We start from the raw sequence: 24,037 nt of genomic DNA, 5'->3' as shown, positions 1-24,037 counted from the left end.
GCCCGACACGCTGGAAACACCTGATCGACTTCCTGGAAGCACCTGCTGGAAACGCCAAGATCACCTTCCAGTTAGGCCAGAACCACTTTGAGGACACTCCGGAATCAGACGCCAGACACGCCGGAACCACCTCCCAGACAGACCGGAACCACCAGCCAGACGTGCCTGAACCAACTGCCGAGTACCCCTTAACCACGTGCCAGACACGCCAAAATCACCTGCGTGGTACGCCAGAACCACTTGGCGGACAGTCTGGAATGACTTGCCGGGCATCTCGGAACCACCTCTCAGACGTGCCAGAACCACCTGCCGGACTCACCTGAACCACCTGCCGGACAGGTCAGAAACATCTCCTGAGCACACCGGAACCTCCTGCCGGAAACACCGGAACCACCTCCTCGACTCGCCGGAACCACCTGCCAGACACACAGGAACCACCTGCTCGATACGCCGGAACCAGCTCCCTGACAGACCGGAGCCCCCTGTCAGACACACCTGAACCACCTGCCGAGCACGCCAGAACCACCTGCTCGACTTGCCGGAACCACCTGCCGGACACGCAAAAATCACCTGCCGGCTAGGCCAGAACCACTTGGTGGACACTGCTGAATCACAAGGCGGGCATGCGGGAACCACCTCTCAGACAAGCCAGAACCATGCACCGGGCATCTCGGAACCAGCTCCTGGAGAGACCAGAACCACCTGCCGGACACGCCGGAAATACCTGCCGAGCACTCCGGAAACCCCTGCTCGACGTGCCGGAACCACCTCAATGACACGCCTAAATAACCGGCCAGGCACTTCAGAACCACTTGGTGGACACTCCAGTATCACATGCCAGCCGTGCCGGTACCACCTGTCAGACGTTGCAGAACCACCTGCCGGAAACGCCGGAAGCACCTGCCGAGGACACTGGAACCACCACCTGCAATGAACGCAACCACATCCGGATGCACCTGACCACCTGTTCGACTCACTGGAACCTCCTGCCAGACACACTAAAATCAGCTACTGGCTACGCCAAAACCACTTGGCGGACACTCCGGAATCACATGCAGGGCATCTCGGAACCACCTCCCGGACAGACTGGAACCACCTGCCGGACACGCCTCAACCACCTGCTGAGCACGCCAGAACCACCTGCTCAACTCGCCGGAAGCACCTGCCAGACACGCCAAAATCACCTGCCGGCTGCGCCACAGGCACTTGGCGGACACTCCAGAATCACATGCGGGACATGACGGAACCACCTCTCAGACGTGCCACAACCACGTGCCTGACACACCGGAACCACCTCCCGGACAGACCGGAACCACCTGCCGGACATGCCTGAACCACCTGCCCAGCATGTCGGAACCACCTGCAGGCTATGCCAGAACCACTCTATGGACTCTCCGCAATCACCTGCCAGGCATGCCGGAAACACCTCTCAGACGTGCCAGAACCACGTGCCGGACATGCCAGAACCACCTCCTGGACAGACTGGAGCCACCTCCCAGACTGCCCGGAACCACTTGCCGGATGCATCTGAACGACCTGCCAAGAACGCCGGAACCACCTGCTCGACTTGCCCCAACCACCTGCCAGACTCCCAAAATCACATGCCGGATACCCCAGAACCACTTGGCGGACACCCTTGAATCACATGCCGGACATGCTGGAACCACATCTCAGATGTGCCAGAACCACATGCCAGACACGCTGGAACCACCTCCTGGCCAGACCAGGAGCACCTGCTGGAGGCGCCTCAACCACATGCTTGACTTGCCGGAAGCACCTGCCCGACACGCCAAAGTTACTTGCGGGGTACGCCAGAACCACTTTGCGGAAACTCCGGAATCTCATGTCGGGCAGGTCGGAACCACCTCTCGGACAGACCGGAATCACCCTCCGGACACGCTTGAACCAGCTGCCGAGCATGCCGGAACCACCTGCCAGACACACCTGAGCCACCTCCCGAGCACCCCGGAACCACCAGCCGGAGGCGCTGAACCTCCTCCCGAGCACAACGGAACCACCTGATCGAATCACCGGAACCATCTCCCGGACACGCCAAAATCACCTGCCGCGCATGCCAGAACCACTTGGCAGACACTCTGCAATCACCTGCCGGGCATGTTGGAACCACCTCTTAGCCGTGCCCGAGCCACGTGTCGGACACCCCGTAACCACCTCCCGGACAGAACGCAAGCACCTGCTGTATGCGCCTGAACCACCTGCTGACTACGCCGGAAACACCTGATCGACTTGCCGGATCCACCTGCTGGAAACGCCAAGATCACCTTCCAGGTAGGCCAGAACCACTTTGGGGACACTCTGGAATCACGTGACGGACACACCGGAACCACCTCCCAGACAGACCAGAACCACCAACCGGACGCGCCTGAACCAACTGCCGAGCACCCCTTAACCAGCTGCCGGAAACACCAAAATCACCTGCGTGGTATACCAGAACCACTTGGCGGACAGTCCGGAATGACTTGCCGGGCATCTCAGAACCACCTCTCAGACGTGCCAGAACCACATGCTCGACACGCCGGAGCCACCTCCCGGATAAACAGGAACCACCTGCCTGATGCACCAGAACATCCTGATGAGCATGCAGGAACCACATGCCAGACGCACCGGAACTAACTGTTGAGCACCCCGGAGCCACCTGCTGGACACACAAAAATCACCCGCCGGCTATGCCAGAACCACTTGGCGGACACTCTGGAATCACATGCAGGGCATGCCGGAAACACCTCTCAGACGTGCCATAACCACGTGTTGGACACGGCAGAACCACCTGCTGGAAAGACCGGAACCACCTGCCGGACTCGCCTGAACTACCTGCCGAGCACGCCGGAGCCACCTGCTCCAGTTGCCAGAACCGCCAGCCGGACACGCCAAAATCACCTGACGGCTGCGCCAGAACCACTTGGCAGACACTCCGGAATCACCTGCCGTGCATACCGCTACCACGTCTCAGACGTGCCAGAACGACGTGCCGGACACGCAGGAACCACCTCCTGGACAGACCGCAACAACGTGCCGGACGCACCTTAACCACCTGCCAAGCACCCCTTAACCACCTGCCGGACACGCCAAAATGCCCTGCGGTGTACGTCAGAACCACTTGGCGGACAGTCCGGAATGACTTGCCGGGCATCTCGGAACCAACTCTAAGACGTGCCAGAACCCTGTGCCGGACACGCCGGAACCACCTCCCGGACACGCCGGAACCACCTCCCGGACAGACCGCAACCACCTGCCGGACGAGCCTGAACCACCTGCCGAGCATGGCCTAACCACCTGCTGGACTCCCCGGAACCACCTGACAGACATGCCAAAATCACGTTCCAGGTACGTCAGAACCACTTGGCAGACACTCCGGATTCGCATGTCGGAGACGCCGAAACCACCTCCCGGACTGACCAGAACCACCTGCGAGACGCGCCTGAACCAACTGCCGAGCACCCTGGAACCACCTGCCAGACACGCCTCAACCACCTGATGAGCACGCTGGAACCAACTGACAGACGCGCCTGAACCACCTGCCATGCAAGCCGGAACCACCTTCTCGACGCGCTGGAACCAGCTACCGGACATGCCAAAATCACCTGCTGGGTACGTCAGAACCACATGGCGGACACTCCGGAATCACATGTCGGGCCGATCGGAACCACCTCTCAAATGTGCCAGAACCACGTGACGGATATGCCGGAGCCACCTCTCGCACAAACCGGAACCAGCGGCCGAGCACCCCAGAACCACCTGCCGGACATGCCTGAACCACTTCTCGAGCACGCCAGAACCACCTGCTGGACGTGCCTGAACCACCTCCCGAGCACACCAGAACCACCTGCCGGACGCGCCTGAACCACCTGCCGAGCATGCCGGAACCACCTACCGGACACGCAGAAATCGTATGCCGGGCATGTTGGAACCACCTCTTAGCTGTGCCCTTACCACGTGTCAGACACACCGTAAGCACCTCCAGGACAGAACGGAAGCACCTGCCGGACCCGCCGGAACCACCTACCGAGCACGTTGGAACCACCTGCTCGCCTCTCCGGACCCACCTGCCGGACACGCCCAAATTACCTGCCGGCTACGCCAGAACCACTTGGCAGACACTCCGCAATCACCTGCTGGGCATGCCGAAAACACCTCTCAGACGTGCCAGAACCATGTGCCAGACACACCAGAACCACCTCCCGGACACACCGCAAGCACCTGCCGGACACGCATGAACCACCTGCCAAGCATGCTGGAACCACCAGCTCGACTCGCCGGAACCACCTGCCAGACACGCCCAAATCACCTGCCGGCTACTCCAGAACCACTTGGCGGACATTCCGGAATCACCTGCCGGGCATGCTGGAACCACCTCTCAGACATGCCAGAACCACCTCCCGGACACAGCACAACCACCTGCCGGACACGCATGAACCACCTGCCGAGCATGCCGGAACCACCAGCTCGACTCTCTGGAACCACCTGCTGGACACGCCAAAATCATCAGCTGGGCACACCAGAACCACTTGGCGCACCCTCTGGAATCACATGCAGGGCATGCCGGAAACACCTCTCAGACGTGCCGTAACCACGTGCCAGACATGCCGGAACCACCTGCTGGAAAGACTGGAGCCACCTGCCAGACTCGCCTGAACTACCTGCCGAGCATGCCCCAACCACCTACCGCACACTCCGGAATCGTATGCCAGGCATGTTGCAACCACCTCTTAGCTGTGCCCGAACCACGTGTCAGACACCCTGTAACCACCTCCCAGACAAAACGGAAACACCCGCCGTATACGCCCAAACCACCTGCAGACTATGCCAGAAACACCTGATCGACTTGCCGGATCCACCTGCTGGAAACACCACGATCACCTTCCAGGTAGGCCAGAACCACTTTGGGGACACTCCAGAATCACGTGCCAGACACACCGGAACCACCTCCCGGACAGACCGGAACAATGTGCTGGATGTGCCTGAACCACCTGCGAAGCACCCCTTAACCACCTGCCGGACACGCCAAAATCACCTGCGGGGTACATCAGAACCAGTTAGCAGACAGTCCCAAATGACTTGCCGGGCATCTCGGAACCACCTGTAAGACGTGCCAGAACCCCGTGCCCGACACGCTGGAAACACCTGATCGACTTCCTGGAAGCACCTGCTGGAAACGCCAAGATCACCTTCCAGTTAGGCCAGAACCACTTTGAGGACACTCCGGAATCAGACGCCAGACACGCCGGAACCACCTCCCAGACAGACCGGAACCACCAGCCAGACGTGCCTGAACCAACTGCCGAGTACCCCTTAACCACGTGCCAGACACGCCAAAATCACCTGCGTGGTACGCCAGAACCACTTGGCGGACAGTCTGGAATGACTTGCCGGGCATCTCGGAACCACCTCTCAGACGTGCCAGAACCACCTGCCGGCCTCACCTGAACCACCTGCCGGACAGGTCAGAAACATCTCCTGAGCACACCGGAACCTCCTGCCGGAAACACCGGAACCACCTCCTCGACTCGCCGGAACCACCTGCCGGACACACAGGAACCACCTGCTCGATACGCCGGAACCAGCTCCCTGACAGACCGGAGCCCCCTGTCAGACACACCTGAACCACCTGCCGAGCACGCCAGAACCACCTGCTCGACTTGCCGGAACCACCTGCCGGACACGCAAAAATCACCTGCCGGCTAGGCCAGAACCACTTGGTGGACACTGCTGAATCACAAGGCGGGCATGCGGGAACCACCTCTCAGACAAGCCAGAACCATGCACCGGGCATCTCGGAACCAGCTCCTGGAGAGACCAGAACCACCTGCCGGACACGCCGGAAATACCTGCCGAGCACTCCGGAAACCCCTGCTCGACGTGCCGGAACCACCTCAATGACACGCCTAAATAACCGGCCAGGCACTTCAGAACCACTTGGTGGACACTCCAGTATCACATGCCAGCCGTGCCGGTACCACCTGTCAGACGTTGCAGAACCACCTGCCGGAAACGCCGGAAGCACCTGCCGAGGACACTGGAACCACCACCTGCAATGAACGCAACCACATCCGGATGCACCTGACCACCTGTTCGACTCACTGGAACCTCCTGCCAGACACACTAAAATCAGCTACTGGCTACGCCAAAACCACTTGGCGGACACTCCGGAATCACATGCAGGGCATCTCGGAACCACCTCCCGGACAGACTGGAACCACCTGCCGGACACGCCTCAACCACCTGCCGAGCACGCCAGAACCACCTGCTCAACTCGCCGGAAGCACCTGCCAGACACGCCAAAATCACCTGCCGGCTGCGCCACAGGCACTTGGCGGACACTCCAGAATCACATGCGGGACATGACGGAACCACCTCTCAGACGTGCCACAACCACGTGCCTGACACACCGGAACCACCTCCCGGACAGACCGGAACCACCTGCCGGACATGCCTGAACCACCTGCCCAGCATGTCGGAACCACCTGCAGGCTATGCCAGAACCACTCTATGGACTCTCCGCAATCACCTGCCAGGCATGCCGGAAACACCTCTCAGACGTGCCAGAACCACGTGCCGGACATGCCAGAACCACCTCCTGGACAGACTGGAGCCACCTCCCAGACTGCCCGGAACCACTTGCCGGATGCATCTGAACGACCTGCCAAGAACGCCGGAACCACCTGCTCGACTTGCCCCAACCACCTGCCAGACTCCCAAAATCACATGCCGGATACCCCAGAACCACTTGGCGGACACCCTTGAATCACATGCCGGACATGCTGGAACCACATCTCAGATGTGCCAGAACCACATGCCAGACACGCTGGAACCACCTCCTGGCCAGACCAGGAGCACCTGCTGGAGGCGCCTCAACCACATGCTTGACTTGCCGGAAGCACCTGCCCGACACGCCAAAGTTACTTGCGGGGTACGCCAGAACCACTTTGCGGAAACTCCGGAATCTCATGTCGGGCAGGTCGGAACCACCTCTCGGACAGACCGGAATCACCCTCCGGACACGCTTGAACCAGCTGCCGAGCATGCCGGAACCACCTGCCAGACACACCTGAGCCACCTCCCGAGCACCCCGGAACCACCAGCCGGAGGCGCTGAACCTCCTCCCGAGCACAACGGAACCACCTGATCGAATCACCGGAACCATCTCCCGGACACGCCAAAATCACCTGCCGCGCATGCCAGAACCACTTGGCAGACACTCTGCAATCACCTGCCGGGCATGTTGGAACCACCTCTTAGCCGTGCCCGAGCCACGTGTCGGACACCCCGTAACCACCTCCCGGACAGAACGCAAGCACCTGCTGTATGCGCCTGAACCACCTGCTGACTACGCCGGAAACACCTGATCGACTTGCCGGATCCACCTGCTGGAAACGCCAAGATCACCTTCCAGGTAGGCCAGAACCACTTTGGGGACACTCTGGAATCACGTGACGGACACACCGGAACCACCTCCCAGACAGACCAGAACCACCAACCGGACGCGCCTGAACCAACTGCCGAGCACCCCTTAACCAGCTGCCGGAAACACCAAAATCACCTGCGTGGTATACCAGAACCACTTGGCGGACAGTCCGGAATGACTTGCCGGGCATCTCAGAACCACCTCTCAGACGTGCCAGAACCACATGCTCGACACGCCGGAGCCACCTCCCGGATAAACAGGAACCACCTGCCTGATGCACCAGAACATCCTGATGAGCATGCAGGAACCACATGCCAGACGCACCGGAACTAACTGTTGAGCACCCCGGAGCCACCTGCTGGACACACAAAAATCACCCGCCGGCTATGCCAGAACCACTTGGCGGACACTCTGGAATCACATGCAGGGCATGCCGGAAACACCTCTCAGACGTGCCATAACCACGTGTTGGACACGGCAGAACCACCTGCTGGAAAGACCGGAACCACCTGCCGGACTCGCCTGAACTACCTGCCGAGCACGCCGGAGCCACCTGCTCCAGTTGCCAGAACCGCCAGCCGGACACGCCAAAATCACCTGACGGCTGCGCCAGAACCACTTGGCAGACACTCCGGAATCACCTGCCGTGCATACCGCTACCACGTCTCAGACGTGCCAGAACGACGTGCCGGACACGCAGGAACCACCTCCTGGACAGACCGCAACAACGTGCCGGACGCACCTTAACCACCTGCCAAGCACCCCTTAACCACCTGCCGGACACGCCAAAATGCCCTGCGGTGTACGTCAGAACCACTTGGCGGACAGTCCGGAATGACTTGCCGGGCATCTCGGAACCAACTCTAAGACGTGCCAGAACCCTGTGCCGGACACGCCGGAACCACCTCCCGGACACGCCGGAACCACCTCCCGGACAGACCGCAACCACCTGCCGGACGAGCCTGAACCACCTGCCGAGCATGGCCTAACCACCTGCTGGACTCCCCGGAACCACCTGACAGACATGCCAAAATCACGTTCCAGGTACGTCAGAACCACTTGGCAGACACTCCGGATTCGCATGTCGGAGACGCCGAAACCACCTCCCGGACTGACCAGAACCACCTGCGAGACGCGCCTGAACCAACTGCCGAGCACCCTGGAACCACCTGCCAGACACGCCTCAACCACCTGATGAGCACGCTGGAACCAACTGACAGACGCGCCTGAACCACCTGCCATGCAAGCCGGAACCACCTTCTCGACGCGCTGGAACCAGCTACCGGACATGCCAAAATCACCTGCTGGGTACGTCAGAACCACATGGCGGACACTCCGGAATCACATGTCGGGCCGATCGGAACCACCTCTCAAATGTGCCAGAACCACGTGACGGATATGCCGGAGCCACCTCTCGCACAAACCGGAACCAGCGGCCGAGCACCCCAGAACCACCTGCCGGACATGCCTGAACCACCTCTCGAGCACGCCAGAACCACCTGCTGGACGTGCCTGAACCACCTCCCGAGCACACCAGAACCACCTGCCGGACGCGCCTGAACCACCTGCCGAGCATGCCGGAACCACCTACCGGACACGCAGAAATCGTATGCCGGGCATGTTGGAACCACCTCTTAGCTGTGCCCTTACCACGTGTCAGACACACCGTAAGCACCTCCAGGACAGAACGGAAGCACCTGCCGGACCCGCCGGAACCACCTACCGAGCACGTCGGAACCACCTGCTCGCCTCTCCGGACCCACCTGCCGGACACGCCCAAATTACCTGCCGGCTACGCCAGAACCACTTGGCAGACACTCCGCAATCACCTGCCGGGCATGCCGAAAACACCTCTCAGACGTGCCAGAACCATGTGCCAGACACACCAGAACCACCTCCCGGACACACCGCAAGCACCTGCCGGACACGCATGAACCACCTGCCAAGCATGCTGGAACCACCAGCTCGACTCGCCGGAACCACCTGCCAGACACGCCCAAATCACCTGCCGGCTACTCCAGAACCACTTGGCGGACATTCCGGAATCACCTGCCGGGCATGCTGGAACCACCTCTCAGACATGCCAGAACCACCTCCCGGACACAGCACAACCACCTGCCGGACACGCATGAACCACCTGCCGAACATGCCGGAACCACCAGCTCGACTCTCTGGAACCACCTGCTGGACACGCCAAAATCATCAGCTGGGCACACCAGAACCACTTGGCGCACCCTCTGGAATCACATGCAGGGCATGCCGGAAACACCTCTCAGACGTGCCGTAACCACGTGCCAGACATGCCGGAACCACCTGCTGGAAAGACTGGAGCCACCTGCCAGACTCGCCTGAACTACCTGCCGAGCATGCCCCAACCACCTACCGCACACTCCGGAATCGTATGCCAGGCATGTTGCAACCACCTCTTAGCTGTGCCCGAACCACGTGTCAGACACCCTGTAACCACCTCCCAGACAAAACGGAAACACCCGCCGTATACGCCCAAACCACCTGCAGACTATGCCAGAAACACCTGATCGACTTGCCGGATCCACCTGCTGGAAACACCACGATCACCTTCCAGGTAGGCCAGAACCACTTTGGGGACACTCCAGAATCACGTGCCAGACACACCGGAACCACCTCCCGGACAGACCGGAACAATGTGCCGGATGTGCCTGAACCACCTGCGAAGCACCCCTTAACCACCTGCCGGACACGCCAAAATCACCTGCGGGGTACATCAGAACCAGTTAGCAGACAGTCCCAAATGACTTGCCGGGCATCTCGGAACCACCTGTAAGACGTGCCAGAACCCCGTGCCCGACACGCTGGAAACACCTGATCGACTTCCTGGAAGCACCTGCTGGAAACGCCAAGATCACCTTCCAGTTAGGCCAGAACCACTTTGAGGACACTCCGGAATCAGACGCCAGACACGCCGGAACCACCTCCCAGACAGACCGGAACCACCAGCCAGACGTGCCTGAACCAACTGCCGAGTACCCCTTAACCACGTGCCAGACACGCCAAAATCACCTGCGTGGTACGCCAGAACCACTTGGCGGACAGTCTGGAATGACTTGCCGGGCATCTCGGAACCACCTCTCAGACGTGCCAGAACCACCTGCCGGCCTCACCTGAACCACCTGCCGGACAGGTCAGAAACATCTCCTGAGCACACCGGAACCTCCTGCCGGAAACACCGGAACCACCTCCTCGACTCGCCGGAACCACCTGCCGGACACACAGGAACCACCTGCTCGATACGCCGGAACCAGCTCCCTGACAGACCGGAGCCCCCTGTCAGACACACCTGAACCACCTGCCGAGCACGCCAGAACCACCTGCTCGACTTGCCGGAACCACCTGCCGGACACGCAAAAATCACCTGCCGGCTAGGCCAGAACCACTTGGTGGACACTGCTGAATCACAAGGCGGGCATGCGGGAACCACCTCTCAGACAAGCCAGAACCATGCACCGGGCATCTCGGAACCAGCTCCTGGAGAGACCAGAACCACCTGCCGGACACGCCGGAAATACCTGCCGAGCACTCCGGAAACCCCTGCTCGACGTGCCGGAACCACCTCAATGACACGCCTAAATAACCGGCCAGGCACTTCAGAACCACTTGGTGGACACTCCAGTATCACATGCCAGCCGTGCCGGTACCACCTGTCAGACGTTGCAGAACCACCTGCCGGAAACGCCGGAAGCACCTGCCGAGGACACTGGAACCACCACCTGCAATGAACGCAACCACATCCGGATGCACCTGACCACCTGTTCGACTCACTGGAACCTCCTGCCAGACACACTAAAATCAGCTACTGGCTACGCCAAAACCACTTGGCGGACACTCCGGAATCACATGCAGGGCATCTCGGAACCACCTCCCGGACAGACTGGAACCACCTGCCGGACACGCCTCAACCACCTGCCGAGCACGCCAGAACCACCTGCTCAACTCGCCGGAAGCACCTGCCAGACACGCCAAAATCACCTGCCGGCTGCGCCACAGGCACTTGGCGGACACTCCAGAATCACATGCGGGACATGACGGAACCACCTCTCAGACGTGCCACAACCACGTGCCTGACACACCGGAACCACCTCCCGGACAGACCGGAACCACCTGCCGGACATGCCTGAACCACCTGCCCAGCATGTCGGAACCACCTGCAGGCTATGCCAGAACCACTCTATGGACTCTCCGCAATCACCTGCCAGGCATGCCGGAAACACCTCTCAGACGTGCCAGAACCACGTGCCGGACATGCCAGAACCACCTCCTGGACAGACTGGAGCCACCTCCCAGACTGCCCGGAACCACTTGCCGGATGCATCTGAACGACCTGCCAAGAACGCCGGAACCACCTGCTCGACTTGCCCCAACCACCTGCCAGACTCCCAAAATCACATGCCGGATACCCCAGAACCACTTGGCGGACACCCTTGAATCACATGCCGGACATGCTGGAACCACATCTCAGATGTGCCAGAACCACATGCCAGACACGCTGGAACCACCTCCTGGCCAGACCAGGAGCACCTGCTGGAGGCGCCTCAACCACATGCTTGACTTGCCGGAAGCACCTGCCCGACACGCCAAAGTTACTTGCGGGGTACGCCAGAACCACTTTGCAGAAACTCCGGAATCTCATGTCGGGCAGGTCGGAACCACCTCTCGGACAGACCGGAATCACCCTCCGGACACGCTTGAACCAGCTGCCGAGCATGCCGGAACCACCTGCCAGACACACCTGAGCCACCTCCCGAGCACCCCGGAACCACCAGCCGGAGGCGCTGAACCTCCTCCCGAGCACAACGGAACCACCTGATCGAATCACCGGAACCATCTCCCGGACACGCCAAAATCACCTGCCGCGCATGCCAGAACCACTTGGCAGACACTCTGCAATCACCTGCCGGGCATGTTGGAACCACCTCTTAGCCGTGCCCGAGCCACGTGTCGGACACCCCGTAACCACCTCCCGGACAGAACGCAAGCACCTGCTGTATGCGCCTGAACCACCTGCTGACTACGCCGGAAACACCTGATCGACTTGCCGGATCCACCTGCTGGAAACGCCAAGATCACCTTCCAGGTAGGCCAGAACCACTTTGGGGACACTCTGGAATCACGTGACGGACACACCGGAACCACCTCCCAGACAGACCAGAACCACCAACCGGACGCGCCTGAACCAACTGCCGAGCACCCCTTAACCAGCTGCCGGAAACACCAAAATCACCTGCGTGGTATACCAGAACCACTTGGCGGACAGTCCGGAATGACTTGCCGGGCATCTCAGAACCACCTCTCAGACGTGCCAGAACCACATGCTCGACACGCCGGAGCCACCTCCCGGATAAACAGGAACCACCTGCCTGATGCACCAGAACATCCTGATGAGCATGCAGGAACCACATGCCAGACGCACCGGAACTAACTGTTGAGCACCCCGGAGCCACCTGCTGGACACACAAAAATCACCCGCCGGCTATGCCAGAACCACTTGGCGGACACTCTGGAATCACATGCAGGGCATGCCGGAAACACCTCTCAGACGTGCCATAACCACGTGTTGGACACGGCAGAACCACCTGCTGGAAAGACCGGAACCACCTGCCGGACTCGCCTGAACTACCTGCCGAGCACGCCGGAGCCACCTGCTCCAGTTGCCAGAACCGCCAGCCGGACACGCCAAAATCACCTGACGGCTGCGCCAGAACCACTTGGCAGACACTCCGGAATCACCTGCCGTGCATACCGCTACCACGTCTCAGACGTGCCAGAACGACGTGCCGGACACGCAGGAACCACCTCCTGGACAGACCGCAACAACGTGCCGGACGCACCTTAACCACCTGCCAAGCACCCCTTAACCACCTGCCGGACACGCCAAAATGCCCTGCGGTGTACGTCAGAACCACTTGGCGGACAGTCCGGAATGACTTGCCGGGCATCTCGGAACCAACTCTAAGACGTGCCAGAACCCTGTGCCGGACACGCCGGAACCACCTCCCGGACACGCCGGAACCACCTCCCGGACAGACCGCAACCACCTGCCGGACGAGCCTGAACCACCTGCCGAGCATGGCCTAACCACCTGCTGGACTCCCCGGAACCACCTGACAGACATGCCAAAATCACGTTCCAGGTACGTCAGAACCACTTGGCAGACACTCCGGATTCGCATGTCGGAGACGCCGAAACCACCTCCCGGACTGACCAGAACCACCTGCGAGACGCGCCTGAACCAACTGCCGAGCACCCTGGAACCACCTGCCAGACACGCCTCAACCACCTGATGAGCACGCTGGAACCAACTGACAGACGCGCCTGAACCACCTGCCATGCAAGCCGGAACCACCTTCTCGACGCGCTGGAACCAGCTACCGGACATGCCAAAATCACCTGCTGGGTACGTCAGAACCACATGGCGGACACTCCGGAATCACATGTCGGGCCGATCGGAACCACCTCTCAAATGTGCCAGAACCACGTGACGGATATGCCGGAGCCACCTCTCGCACAAACCGGAACCAGCGGCCGAGCACCCCAGAACCACCTGCCGGACATGCCTGAACCACCTCTCGAGCACGCCAGAACCACCTGCTGGACGTGCCTGAACCACCTCCCGAGCACACCAGAACCACCTGCCGGACGCGCCTGAACCACCTGCCGAGCATGCCGGAACCACCTACCGGACACGCAGAAATCGTATGCCGGGCATGTTGGAACCACCTCTTAGCTGTGCCCTTACCACGTGTCAGACACACCGTAAGCACCTCCAGGACAGAACGGAAGCACCTGCCGGACCCGCCGGAACCACCTACCGAGCACGTCGGAACCACCTGCTCGCCTCTCCGGACCCACCTGCCGGACACGCCCAAATTACCTGCCGGCTACGCCAGAACCACTTGGCAGACACTCCGCAATCACCTGCCGGGCATGCCGAAAACACCTCTCAGACGTGCCAGAACCATGTGCCAGACACACCAGAACCACCTCCCGGACACACCGCAAGCACCTGCCGGACACGCATGAACCACCTGCCAAGCATGCTGGAACCACCAGCTCGACTCGCCGGAACCACCTGCCAGACACGCCCAAATCACCTGCCGGCTACTCCAGAACCACTTGGCGGACATTCCGGAATCACCTGCCGGGCATGCTGGAACCACCTCTCAGACATGCCAGAACCACCTCCCGGACACAGCACAACCACCTGCCGGACACGCATGAACCACCTGCCGAACATGCCGGAACCACCAGCTCGACTCTCTGGAACCACCTGCTGGACACGCCAAAATCATCAGCTGGGCACACCAGAACCACTTGGCGCACCCTCTGGAATCACATGCAGGGCATGCCGGAAACACCTCTCAGACGTGCCGTAACCACGTGCCAGACATGCCGGAACCACCTGCTGGAAAGACTGGAGCCACCTGCCAGACTCGCCTGAACTACCTGCCGAGCATGCCCCAACCACCTACCGCACACTCCGGAATCGTATGCCAGGCATGTTGCAACCACCTCTTAGCTGTGCCCGAACCACGTGTCAGACACCCTGTAACCACCTCCCAGACAAAACGGAAACACCCGCCGTATACGCCCAAACCACCTGCAGACTATGCCAGAAACACCTGATCGACTTGCCGGATCCACCTGCTGGAAACACCACGATCACCTTCCAGGTAGGCCAGAACCACTTTGGGGACACTCCAGAATCACGTGCCAGACACACCGGAACCACCTCCCGGACAGACCGGAACAATGTGCCGGATGTGCCTGAACCACCTGCGAAGCACCCCTTAACCACCTGCCGGACACGCCAAAATCACCTGCGGGGTACATCAGAACCAGTTAGCAGACAGTCCCAAATGACTTGCCGGGCATCTCGGAACCACCTGTAAGACGTGCCAGAACCCCGTGCCCGACACGCTGGAAACACCTGATCGACTTCCTGGAAGCACCTGCTGGAAACGCCAAGATCACCTTCCAGTTAGGCCAGAACCACTTTGAGGACACTCCGGAATCAGACGCCAGACACGCCGGAACCACCTCCCAGACAGACCGGAACCACCAGCCAGACGTGCCTGAACCAACTGCCGAGTACCCCTTAACCACGTGCCAGACACGCCAAAATCACCTGCGTGGTACGCCAGAACCACTTGGCGGACAGTCTGGAATGACTTGCCGGGCATCTCGGAACCACCTCTCAGACGTGCCAGAACCACCTGCCGGCCTCACCTGAACCACCTACCGGACAGGTCAGAAACATCTCCTGAGCACACCGGAACCTCCTGCCGGAAACACCGGAACCACCTCCTCGACTCGCCGGAACCACCTGCCGGACACACAGGAACCACCTGCTCGATACGCCGGAACCAGCTCCCTGACAGACCGGAGCCCCCTGTCAGACACACCTGAACCACCTGCCGAGCACGCCAGAACCACCTGCTCGACTTGCCGGAACCACCTGCCGGACACGCAAAAATCACCTGCCGGCTAGGCCAGAACCACTTGGTGGACACTGCTGAATCACAAGGCGGGCATGCGGGAACCACCTCTCAGACAAGCCAGAACCATGCACCGGGCATCTCGGAACCAGCTCCTGGAGAGACCAGAACCACCTGCCGGACACGCCGGAAATACCTGCCGAGCACTCCGGAAACCCCTGCTCGACGTGCCGGAACCACCTCAATGACACGCCTAAATAACCGGCCAGGCACTTCAGAACCACTTGGTGGACACTCCAGTATCACATGCCAGCCGTGCCGGTACCACCTGTCAGACGTTGCAGAACCACCTGCCGGAAACGCCGGAAGCACCTGCCGAGGACACTGGAACCACCACCTGCAATGAACGCAACCACATCCGGATGCACCTGACCACCTGTTCGACTCACTGGAACCTCCTGCCAGACACACTAAAATCAGCTACTGGCTACGCCAAAACCACTTGGCGGACACTCCGGAATCACATGCAGGGCATCTCGGAACCACCTCCCGGACAGACTGGAACCACCTGCCGGACACGCCTCAACCACCTGCCGAGCACGCCAGAACCACCTGCTCAACTCGCCGGAAGCACCTGCCAGACACGCCAAAATCACCTGCCGGCTGCGCCACAGGCACTTGGCGGACACTCCAGAATCACATGCGGGACATGACGGAACCACCTCTCAGACGTGCCACAACCACGTGCCTGACACACCGGAACCACCTCCCGGACAGACCGGAACCACCTGCCGGACATGCCTGAACCACCTGCCCAGCATGTCGGAACCACCTGCAGGCTATGCCAGAACCACTCTATGGACTCTCCGCAATCACCTGCCAGGCATGCCGGAAACACCTCTCAGACGTGCCAGAACCACGTGCCGGACATGCCAGAACCACCTCCTGGACAGACTGGAGCCACCTCCCAGACTGCCCGGAACCACTTGCCGGATGCATCTGAACGACCTGCCAAGAACGCCGGAACCACCTGCTCGACTTGCCCCAACCACCTGCCAGACTCCCAAAATCACATGCCGGATACCCCAGAACCACTTGGCGGACACCCTTGAATCACATGCCGGACATGCTGGAACCACATCTCAGATGTGCCAGAACCACATGCCAGACACGCTGGAACCACCTCCTGGCCAGACCAGGAGCACCTGCTGGAGGCGCCTCAACCACATGCTTGACTTGCCGGAAGCACCTGCCCGACACGCCAAAGTTACTTGCGGGGTACGCCAGAACCACTTTGCAGAAACTCCGGAATCTCATGTCGGGCAGGTCGGAACCACCTCTCGGACAGACCGGAATCACCCTCCGGACACGCTTGAACCAGCTGCCGAGCATGCCGGAACCACCTGCCAGACACACCTGAGCCACCTCCCGAGCACCCCGGAACCACCAGCCGGAGGCGCTGAACCTCCTCCCGAGCACAACGGAACCACCTGATCGAATCACCGGAACCATCTCCCGGACACGCCAAAATCACCTGCCGCGCATGCCAGAACCACTTGGCAGACACTCTGCAATCACCTGCCGGGCATGTTGGAACCACCTCTTAGCCGTGCCCGAGCCACGTGTCGGACACCCCGTAACCACCTCCCGGACAGAACGCAAGCACCTGCTGTATGCGCCTGAACCACCTGCTGACTACGCCGGAAACACCTGATCGACTTGCCGGATCCACCTGCTGGAAACGCCAAGATCACCTTCCAGGTAGGCCAGAACCACTTTGGGGACACTCTGGAATCACGTGACGGACACACCGGAACCACCTCCCAGACAGACCAGAACCACCAACCGGACGCGCCTGAACCAACTGCCGAGCACCCCTTAACCAGCTGCCGGAAACACCAAAATCACCTGCGTGGTATACCAGAACCACTTGGCGGACAGTCCGGAATGACTTGCCGGGCATCTCAGAACCACCTCTCAGACGTGCCAGAACCACATGCTCGACACGCCGGAGCCACCTCCCGGATAAACAGGAACCACCTGCCTGATGCACCAGAACATCCTGATGAGCATGCAGGAACCACATGCCAGACGCACCGGAACTAACTGTTGAGCACCCCGGAGCCACCTGCTGGACACACAAAAATCACCCGCCGGCTATGCCAGAACCACTTGGCGGACACTCTGGAATCACATGCAGGGCATGCCGGAAACACCTCTCAGACGTGCCATAACCACGTGTTGGACACGGCAGAACCACCTGCTGGAAAGACCGGAACCACCTGCCGGACTCGCCTGAACTACCTGCCGAGCACGCCGGAGCCACCTGCTCCAGTTGCCAGAACCGCCAGCCGGACACGCCAAAATCACCTGACGGCTGCGCCAGAACCACTTGGCAGACACTCCGGAATCACCTGCCGTGCATACCGCTACCACGTCTCAGACGTGCCAGAACGACGTGCCGGACACGCAGGAACCACCTCCTGGACAGACCGCAACAACGTGCCGGACGCACCTTAACCACCTGCCAAGCACCCCTTAACCACCTGCCGGACACGCCAAAATGCCCTGCGGTGTACGTCAGAACCACTTGGCGGACAGTCCGGAATGACTTGCCGGGCATCTCGGAACCAACTCTAAGACGTGCCAGAACCCTGTGCCGGACACGCCGGAACCACCTCCCGGACACGCCGGAACCACCTCCCGGACAGACCGCAACCACCTGCCGGACGAGCCTGAACCACCTGCCGAGCATGGCCTAACCACCTGCTGGACTCCCCGGAACCACCTGACAGACATGCCAAAATCACGTTCCAGGTACGTCAGAACCACTTGGCAGACACTCCGGATTCGCATGTCGGAGACGCCGAAACCACCTCCCGGACTGACCAGAACCACCTGCGAGACGCGCCTGAACCAACTGCCGAGCACCCTGGAACCACCTGCCAGACACGCCTCAACCACCTGATGAGCACGCTGGAACCAACTGACAGACGCGCCTGAACCACCTGCCATGCAAGCCGGAACCACCTTCTCGACGCGCTGGAACCAGCTACCGGACATGCCAAAATCACCTGCTGGGTACGTCAGAACCACATGGCGGACACTCCGGAATCACATGTCGGGCCGATCGGAACCACCTCTCAAATGTGCCAGAACCACGTGACGGATATGCCGGAGCCACCTCTCGCACAAACCGGAACCAGCGGCCGAGCACCCCAGAACCACCTGCCGGACATGCCTGAACCACCTCTCGAGCACGCCAGAACCACCTGCTGGACGTGCCTGAACCACCTCCCGAGCACACCAGAACCACCTGCCGGACGCGCCTGAACCACCTGCCGAGCATGCCGGAACCACCTACCGGACACGCAGAAATCGTATGCCGGGCATGTTGGAACCACCTCTTAGCTGTGCCCTTACCACGTGTCAGACACACCGTAAGCACCTCCAGGACAGAACGGAAGCACCTGCCGGACCCGCCGGAACCACCTACCGAGCACGTCGGAACCACCTGCTCGCCTCTCCGGACCCACCTGCCGGACACGCCCAAATTACCTGCCGGCTACGCCAGAACCACTTGGCAGACACTCCGCAATCACCTGCCGGGCATGCCGAAAACACCTCTCAGACGTGCCAGAACCATGTGCCAGACACACCAGAACCACCTCCCGGACACACCGCAAGCACCTGCCGGACACGCATGAACCACCTGCCAAGCATGCTGGAACCACCAGCTCGACTCGCCGGAACCACCTGCCAGACACGCCCAAATCACCTGCCGGCTACTCCAGAACCACTTGGCGGACATTCCGGAATCACCTGCCGGGCATGCTGGAACCACCTCTCAGACATGCCAGAACCACCTCCCGGACACAGCACAACCACCTGCCGGACACGCATGAACCACCTGCCGAACATGCCGGAACCACCAGCTCGACTCTCTGGAACCACCTGCTGGACACGCCAAAATCATCAGCTGGGCACACCAGAACCACTTGGCGCACCCTCTGGAATCACATGCAGGGCATGCCGGAAACACCTCTCAGACGTGCCGTAACCACGTGCCAGACATGCCGGAACCACCTGCTGGAAAGACTGGAGCCACCTGCCAGACTCGCCTGAACTACCTGCCGAGCATGCCCCAACCACCTACCGCACACTCCGGAATCGTATGCCAGGCATGTTGCAACCACCTCTTAGCTGTGCCCGAACCACGTGTCAGACACCCTGTAACCACCTCCCAGACAAAACGGAAACACCCGCCGTATACGCCCAAACCACCTGCAGACTATGCCAGAAACACCTGATCGACTTGCCGGATCCACCTGCTGGAAACACCACGATCACCTTCCAGGTAGGCCAGAACCACTTTGGGGACACTCCAGAATCACGTGCCAGACACACCGGAACCACCTCCCGGACAGACCGGAACAATGTGCCGGATGTGCCTGAACCACCTGCGAAGCACCCCTTAACCACCTGCCGGACACGCCAAAATCACCTGCGGGGTACATCAGAACCAGTTAGCAGACAGTCCCAAATGACTTGCCGGGCATCTCGGAACCACCTGTAAGACGTGCCAGAACCCCGTGCCCGACACGCTGGAAACACCTGATCGACTTCCTGGAAGCACCTGCTGGAAACGCCAAGATCACCTTCCAGTTAGGCCAGAACCACTTTGAGGACACTCCGGAATCAGACGCCAGACACGCCGGAACCACCTCCCAGACAGACCGGAACCACCAGCCAGACGTGCCTGAACCAACTGCCGAGTACCCCTTAACCACGTGCCAGACACGCCAAAATCACCTGCGTGGTACGCCAGAACCACTTGGCGGACAGTCTGGAATGACTTGCCGGGCATCTCGGAACCACCTCTCAGACGTGCCAGAACCACCTGCCGGCCTCACCTGAACCACCTGCCGGACAGGTCAGAAACATCTCCTGAGCACACCGGAACCTCCTGCCGGAAACACCGGAACCACCTCCTCGACTCGCCGGAACCACCTGCCGGACACACAGGAACCACCTGCTCGATACGCCGGAACCAGCTCCCTGACAGACCGGAGCCCCCTGTCAGACACACCTGAACCACCTGCCGAGCACGCCAGAACCACCTGCTCGACTTGCCGGAACCACCTGCCGGACACGCAAAAATCACCTGCCGGCTAGGCCAGAACCACTTGGTGGACACTGCTGAATCACAAGGCGGGCATGCGGGAACCACCTCTCAGACAAGCCAGAACCATGCACCGGGCATCTCGGAACCAGCTCCTGGAGAGACCAGAACCACCTGCCGGACACGCCGGAAATACCTGCCGAGCACTCCGGAAACCCCTGCTCGACGTGCCGGAACCACCTCAATGACACGCCTAAATAACCGGCCAGGCACTTCAGAACCACTTGGTGGACACTCCAGTATCACATGCCAGCCGTGCCGGTACCACCTGTCAGACGTTGCAGAACCACCTGCCGGAAACGCCGGAAGCACCTGCCGAGGACACTGGAACCACCACCTGCAATGAACGCAACCACATCCGGATGCACCTGACCACCTGTTCGACTCACTGGAACCTCCTGCCAGACACACTAAAATCAGCTACTGGCTACGCCAAAACCACTTGGCGGACACTCCGGAATCACATGCAGGGCATCTCGGAACCACCTCCCGGACAGACTGGAACCACCTGCCGGACACGCCTCAACCACCTGCCGAGCACGCCAGAACCACCTGCTCAACTCGCCGGAAGCACCTGCCAGACACGCCAAAATCACCTGCCGGCTGCGCCACAGGCACTTGGCGGACACTCCAGAATCACATGCGGGACATGACGGAACCACCTCTCAGACGTGCCACAACCACGTGCCTGACACACCGGAACCACCTCCCGGACAGACCGGAACCACCTGCCGGACATGCCTGAACCACCTGCCCAGCATGTCGGAACCACCTGCAGGCTATGCCAGAACCACTCTATGGACTCTCCGCAATCACCTGCCAGGCATGCCGGAAACACCTCTCAGACGTGCCAGAACCACGTGCCGGACATGCCAGAACCACCTCCTGGACAGACTGGAGCCACCTCCCAGACTGCCCGGAACCACTTGCCGGATGCATCTGAACGACCTGCCAAGAACGCCGGAACCACCTGCTCGACTTGCCCCAACCACCTGCCAGACTCCCAAAATCACATGCCGGATACCCCAGAACCACTTGGCGGACACCCTTGAATCACATGCCGGACATGCTGGAACCACATCTCAGATGTGCCAGAACCACATGCCAGACACGCTGGAACCACCTCCTGGCCAGACCAGGAGCACCTGCTGGAGGCGCCTCAACCACATGCTTGACTTGCCGGAAGCACCTGCCCGACACGCCAAAGTTACTTGCGGGGTACGCCAGAACCACTTTGCGGAAACTCCGGAATCTCATGTCGGGCAGGTCGGAACCACCTCTCGGACAGACCGGAATCACCCTCCGGACACGCTTGAACCAGCTGCCGAGCATGCCGGAACCACCTGCCAGACACACCTGAGCCACCTCCCGAGCACCCCGGAACCACCAGCCGGAGGCGCTGAACCTCCTCCCGAGCACAACGGAACCACCTGATCGAATCACCGGAACCATCTCCCGGACACGCCAAAATCACCTGCCGCGCATGCCAGAACCACTTGGCAGACACTCTGCAATCACCTGCCGGGCATGTTGGAACCACCTCTTAGCCGTGCCCGAGCCACGTGTCGGACACCCCGTAACCACCTCCCGGACAGAACGCAAGCACCTGCTGTATGCGCCTGAACCACCTGCTGACTACGCCGGAAACACCTGATCGACTTGCCGGATCCACCTGCTGGAAACGCCAAGATCACCTTCCAGGTAGGCCAGAACCACTTTGGGGACACTCTGGAATCACGTGACGGACACACCGGAACCACCTCCCAGACAGACCAGAACCACCAACCGGACGTGCCTGAACCAACTGCCGAGCACCCCTTAACCAGCTGCCGGAAACACCAAAATCACCTGCGTGGTATACCAGAACCACTTGGCGGACAGTCCGGAATGACTTGCCGGGCATCTCAGAACCACCTCTCAGACGTGCCAGAACCACATGCTCGACACGCCGGAGCCACCTCCCGGATAAACAGGAACCACCTGCCTGATGCACCAGAACATCCTGATGAGCATGCAGGAACCACATGCCAGACGCACCGGAACTAACTGTTGAGCACCCCGGAGCCACCTGCTGGACACACAAAAATCACCCGCCGGCTATGCCAGAACCACTTGGCGGACACTCTGGAATCACATGCAGGGCATGCCGGAAACACCTCTCAGACGTGCCATAACCACGTGTTGGACACGGCAGAACCACCTGCTGGAAAGACCGGAACCACCTGCCGGACTCGCCTGAACTACCTGCCGAGCACGCCGGAGCCACCTGCTCCAGTTGCCAGAACCGCCAGCCGGACACGCCAAAATCACCTGACGGCTGCGCCAGAACCACTTGGCAGACACTCCGGAATCACCTGCCGTGCATACCGCTACCACGTCTCAGACGTGCCAGAACGACGTGCCGGACACGCAGGAACCACCTCCTGGACAGACCGCAACAACGTGCCGGACGCACCTTAACCACCTGCCAAGCACCCCTTAACCACCTGCCGGACACGCCAAAATGCCCTGCGGTGTACGTCACAACCACTTGGCGGACAGTCCGGAATGACTTGGCGGACAGTCCGGAATGACTTGCCGGGCATCTCGGAACCAACTCTAAGACGTGCCAGAACCCTGTGCCGGACACGCCGGAACCACCTCCCGGACACGCCGGAACCACCTCCCGGACAGACCGCAACCACCTGCCGGACGAGCCTGAACCACCTGCCGAGCATGGCCTAACCACCTGCTGGACTCCCCGGAACCACCTGACAGACATGCCAAAATCACGTTCCAGGTACGTCAGAACCACTTGGCAGACACTCCGGATTCGCATGTCGGAGACGCCGAAACCACCTCCCGGACTGACCAGAACCACCTGCGAGACGCGCCTGAACCAACTGCCGAGCACCCTGGAACCACCTGCCAGACACGCCTCAACCACCTGATGAGCACGCTGGAACCAACTGACAGACGCGC

Source organism: Equus caballus, chromosome 9, assembly GCF_041296265.1.
Source record: "Equus caballus isolate H_3958 breed thoroughbred chromosome 9, TB-T2T, whole genome shotgun sequence".
NCBI classification, from domain to species: Eukaryota; Metazoa; Chordata; class Mammalia; order Perissodactyla; family Equidae; genus Equus; species Equus caballus.
Note: the sequence above shows the minus strand (reverse complement) of the source record.